The sequence below is a fragment of the Trichechus manatus genome, unplaced genomic scaffold (genome assembly GCF_000243295.1).
Source record: "Trichechus manatus latirostris isolate Lorelei unplaced genomic scaffold, TriManLat1.0 scaffold00212, whole genome shotgun sequence".
Taxonomy (NCBI): domain Eukaryota; kingdom Metazoa; phylum Chordata; class Mammalia; order Sirenia; family Trichechidae; genus Trichechus; species Trichechus manatus.
Genome location: NW_004444148.1, coordinates 181,957 through 187,559, shown reverse-complemented (window position 1 = coordinate 187,559; position 5,603 = coordinate 181,957).

Here is a 5,603-nt window from a genome sequence, read left to right as displayed (position 1 = left end):
AGAGTATGGGACAAAGAATTAAAATAATTTGTGTCAAGTCACCCTAGAACTAAAGGACATCCTCAGCATCAGTATAAATTCACTGAGACAGGATCTTGTCTGATAATGCTTTATATATCCCCATCACCACTCCCTACTTATCCTAGCGTCTAGTAGAGAGCTTTTCTGATAGATCAGTTGATGGAGATTAAGCAGAAAGGTCACATGAAACACACATTACCACTGAAACTTCACCTGTCTAAACCCTAACCTTAGACAGATTCACCCTGATAAGAATTTCCAAAACTCTTTTTATCATATCCTGGCTCTTACCACTTACTAGTTGTGTGGCTTCGGAAAATTATTTAATCTCTCTGTACTTCAGTTTCCACATCTGTAAAATTAGGACATAATTATCTACATCAAGGTGCTAACTTGAGGATTAAGGGAGTAACATGTAAAGCACTTAGAAGCCTGGCACAGAATAAGTGTTTAATCTTAACTATATAATATAAATATTAATAATATTAACAAATTTATCATCAAAATCAATAGTAACATAAACTCAGTGATTGGTATGTAAAGCCAGCAGATCTCCTCACCTTCCATCCCCATGTGGCCATATTCCTGGCTGTGAATATTGCTGCCCTGCTTGGGAGACTGAAGATGAGACAATCCCTCTACTCAGGAGATCTCAGCTCTGTAGCTGGTACTCCTATCCTGGCTGCTTCATTAGTTACCGCCGTACCCCATCCAAGTCTTCTTACTTGCTCTCATAACATACACCATAAACCGCAGTCAGGCTTTGTGGCAGGAGAAATTTAGACTTCCATTCCTTCTCCATCAATAATTTCTATTAATCCTCCCTCTCCTCCTATCCATTACTATTCCCCCTCAGAGAGTCACCACCAGTCTTCCTTGATGCCTTTCCACTGAGTCCTCCGAGGGCACTCTATGGTTTATCTCTATGGTTCAAACACAGTCATGTTAACCCAAGTGAGAAAGACTCCTCATGAGTCTCGGGAGTTAGAATTAGAGTGGAAAGGCATGTTGAAGTACTCTTGAAGAAAACATTTATCAGTTGCTGTTGAGTTGACACTGACTCGTGGCAATCCCACGTGTATCAGAGTAGAACTGTGCTCTGTAGGGTTTTCAATGACTGGTTTTTTTGGACGTAAATCATAGGCCTTTCTTCTGAGGTGCCTGTGGGTGGACTTGAACCTCCAATCTTTTGGTTAGCAGCCAAGCTCAGTAACCATTCTCACCACACAGGGTCTCCTAAAGACAATATAGATTCCTTTTAATCTCATTCCTGTTGCTTGCCTCATTATTATGACCACATTTAATCATTTTTTCAACTTGTGTTTAGTGTAGGAGGATTTTTTAATGTTCATAAACTAACTAATGGGCTAGCTCTGCTTTGGAGGACTCTGAATCACATTATGTTGCAATTCAGTACTCTGCCCTTTAACCCGACAGTGAGAGCCAGTGTTTTGCTGGTAAATCACAGATGTTTGGTTTGGCTGACCATGCTACAAAGGCAATTTTATCAGAAAAGAAGAGAACACAGATCACAGATGGGAAGAAAGAAATAGGCTGCCAGATCAAGAAGTCAGAGGCACTGCTGAACTGGAATTGTCCATGCACTGCCGTCATTTCAAAGGACACAATACAAGAAGAGACAATAATGTGTACTTTATTTTAAAAGGAGCAAGAAAATAACCAAAGGAGTAGTGGTTATTTTCTCAACAGACTCTGAGATTATAGTAAAAATTTTCTAATAGTATTTTATTACCTGATTTAGTCTCCAGCCCCACCATTATCCTTCAGGTTATTGAAGTATAAAATGAGAGATCACATGGACACATGGATAGTAACCTGTGATAATCAGGAGGCTTTGGTACAGGCCTCTGACAGACAGAAACTTGCTGACAAGAAATTGTGTATAATTGCAACCTAAAAACTATCATTTCTTGGAATTTCTCTTTCTTACTCATTCATTACAGGTATCCCTTAAACCAGGAACAGTAGAAAACATGACGGACTCAAGAGAAACACAATGAAGGAACAGTGAGGTTCATTACAAAAATATGTGTGTGTGTGTGTGTGTAAACATACGTATAAAATCTCCAAATCAAGGCCTGAAAAATGGCATTTGCTTCCTACCTCTACTTTGTCAAATTTTATTTATCCAACAAAATGTTCTTACTTGGATTAGACAGGCCTATAGAACAAAACGAGACTAAAGGGGCACACCAGCCCAGGGGACAAGGACTAGAAGGCAAGAGGGTACAGGTAAGCTAGTAATAGGGAACCCAAGGTCGAGAAGGGAGAGTGTTGACATGTCATGGGGTTGTTAACCAATGTCATAAAACAATATATGTACTAACTGTTTAATGAGAAGCTAGCTTGTTCTGTAAAGCTTCATCTAAAGTACAATAAATAAATAAAAATAAAATTTAAAAAATCATTCTTACTTGTTTGTATTCCTTCTGGACAAACTGTTCTGCATTTTATTTATTGAATTACATGGTTATACTGAAAGGAAGATAAATTTGAATACAATTTTCCAAATATATGTGAGTCATAGCTTCCTTTTCAATTAGGGAGCCACTAAAAAATACAAGATAAGAGCTCTCATTTTACATTTCTTAGCACTTCTTCCAAATCTTCTCAGAGGTAAATCCTGAGGATTAAATTGGCCTATGCTCTAACACTTTCTTATCTTCACAGTGGTCACAAAAAAAGACTCTATCTTGGAGATGGAGAGCCTGGGGAACTGCTTATTAGCCTACACGACAGATTAACCAGGACTGTTTGAATTTTGCATAGAAGGTAGAGTAGAGTTAGAACTCATCTTTAGCCTATTCCCAGTAGTATTGTAAGATCATTAATTACCCCACATCCAACTTGAGAGGCCCTGCTCAAGGTTGGCATTGGCATCATGAGAATGTACCGGACCTGTGCATGGGAGCAGATGGTCTTGTGGGCAAGGCTTGTGGGATGGCAGTTTTCCTGTCTGTTACGTTCCATGCAGGATAGAATGGAGCCCCATCTGACTACAGCAGAAAGGTTATGTCAGGAGATAAAGATGGCTAAATAGCAGAGGGCCAAATATTGAGTGATGGTTACACACTTCATCTAGAAGACAGTAGGTAGCCAAAAAGAACGTCTTGATCAAGGTAGTGAAAACATGAAATCAGGACTTTAGGATGTGACTAACAGAGTAGATAAACTGGTAAATCAGATATTATATAATGGGCTTTTGGACTAAGGAAATATATAAGAAAAAAAAGACAAGGAATATTGCCTGGAAGATTGAAAGGGATGAGTCAAAGAAGACTCAGAGGACTTAAGCTATATGACCAGGAGAACAACTGAGTGTTGAGAGGAGGAATTTACTTAAGATGAACGAGGATGAGCTTAGAGTTTTAACTCTGTCTCCAATTAGTGAATTGCCACCATTGTTCTGGTTACTTCTTGCTTCTTTTTAAATAAGGTATACATTATACTACTGTTGATTACAACCCAAAAAAAAAAACCAAACTCGTTGCTGTCCAGGCGATTCCAACTCATAGCGACCCTATAGGACAGAGTAGAACTGCCCCATATGGTTTCCAAGGACTGCCTGGTGGATTCCAGCTGCCAACCTTGTGGTTAACAGACAAATGCTTAACCAGTGCACCACCAGGTCCTCACTGATTAAAGTATATAAAAATGATAAATTGATAATTGAAACTATTTCAGCTACTACAAATATGCTGATAATTTCTCTAACTTTATCTCCCACCCAGATCTCTCCTGAATCCCAGGCCTACCTTTCCACTTTCCTTTCCTTACAGCACATCTCCATTTAGATGTCTCAGGCTACATCAATCATAAAACATCCCAACAGTGAACTCATCATCTTCACCTCTGTTATGGATTGAATTCTGTCCCTTACAAATACGTGTTGTGAGTTCCGGCAAAATGGCGCTCTAGGCAGAAGCACCACGCTATCCCTCCACAGCAAAGATCTGAAAAACTAAGCCAAACATAGAAAACAACAATCCTGAAACCCTAAAACATCCAATGAAGAGATAAAGAACTCAGCCAAGCACCAAATGGAGTGAGAAAACTGACAGAGAACGGAGAGCGAGCAGAGATTCATGCAGAGGTCCCCTACCAGCTAACGCAGCGCGGATCTGCCATCTTGGACCCCTATCAGAGACCAGCAAACCGGGGGTACAAGAAAGCAACCTCACAGAGCATCCAGCAGGAGACAAAACAACCGGTAATTTGCGATATACACTTTCCCACCCCCCACCCTTCTCCACCCCAACTCGGCCTCCTCTGCTTCCCGCGGCCACAATCTCTTGACTGGGATTCACCGGCTGCTTGGATTTCACACACCCGAATGGGCCGGCTCTCTGAGAGCCATTTGTTGGCCGCTGGTGTTGCTTTTTTCTGCTTCTTTTGATTTCTTCCTTACCTCTCATCACCTCCCTCCCCTTTTGCTCAAATACCTGGCTCCGTGCGCCGTCTTTGCTTCTTCCTGAGGGGCTGCAGACGTCTGGGAATTTGTGATATACACTTTCCCACTCCCTACACTTCTTCACCCACAGTCGGCCCCCTCTGCTTCCCGCAGACACAATCTCTTGTCCGAGAAACACCAGCCTGCATTAGCTGGATCTCTGAGTGCCATTTGTTGGCTACTAGTGTTGCTTTTTTTCCTGCTTCTTTTGATCTTCCTTACCTCTCACCACCTCCCCCTCCTTTCACTCAAATACCTGGCTCTGTGTGCCATCTTTGCTTCTTCCTGAGGGGCTGTGGAGCACCGTTCGAGTGTGGAGCTGCTTCCCGGTTTGGGCTGCCACGCTGGTAGGATCATGGGGCTTTTGTTTGTTTGTTTGTATTGAATTGTTTGTTTCTTTCTTTTCCTTTTCTTGAGTTGTGAGCCATTTCTGGCCAGGTGGTGCTGCGTGGCAACGAGACCTCCCCCTCAGCTTGCACAGATGTGCATAGGGATCCCTGAGGGCATATCTTTTTTCGTTGGTTTTCATTTTTTTCTGTTTTTTGGGTGGCCTTTCTTGTTCTTTTTTTTTTTAATTTGTTTTGTTTTCTTTTCCCTCTTTTTCCCTTTTTGTCTTTCTTCATTGCTCAGTTTCTCATCTCTCTATATCTTCCTTCTCTTTTCTGTTCCCTGAATACCTGGCGTTGTATACCTCTACGCCTTTTAGCGAGGCTGTACTGCAACACCTGAGAGTGACTTCCCCAGACCTCATAGCTGCACCAGTGCGATCCCTGAGAACTTTGCGATTCTTTCACCTTTCCGATTTTTATTTATTCATTCTTTTCTTTTCTTCCTCCTCCCCTTTCTGTTTTTCTCCATTTCATAGTCTCTCATAACTCCACTCCAATGGCAAACTCCCCTAGCATACTTTTTTATTTGTTTGTATGTTTTTGGCTCCTGTTCCTCTCTCCTCTCTCCCATATCCATCTTAGCTCCACACATAACAATTTCCCCGCTACATCCTGCCTATCTGCACCGTGTGCTTGACATCACACCACCAAGCAGCACAGGCACGGACTACTGGAACCTGCCCTACACTGATTACCGACATGCTCTGGTGGCTGTAGTAAGT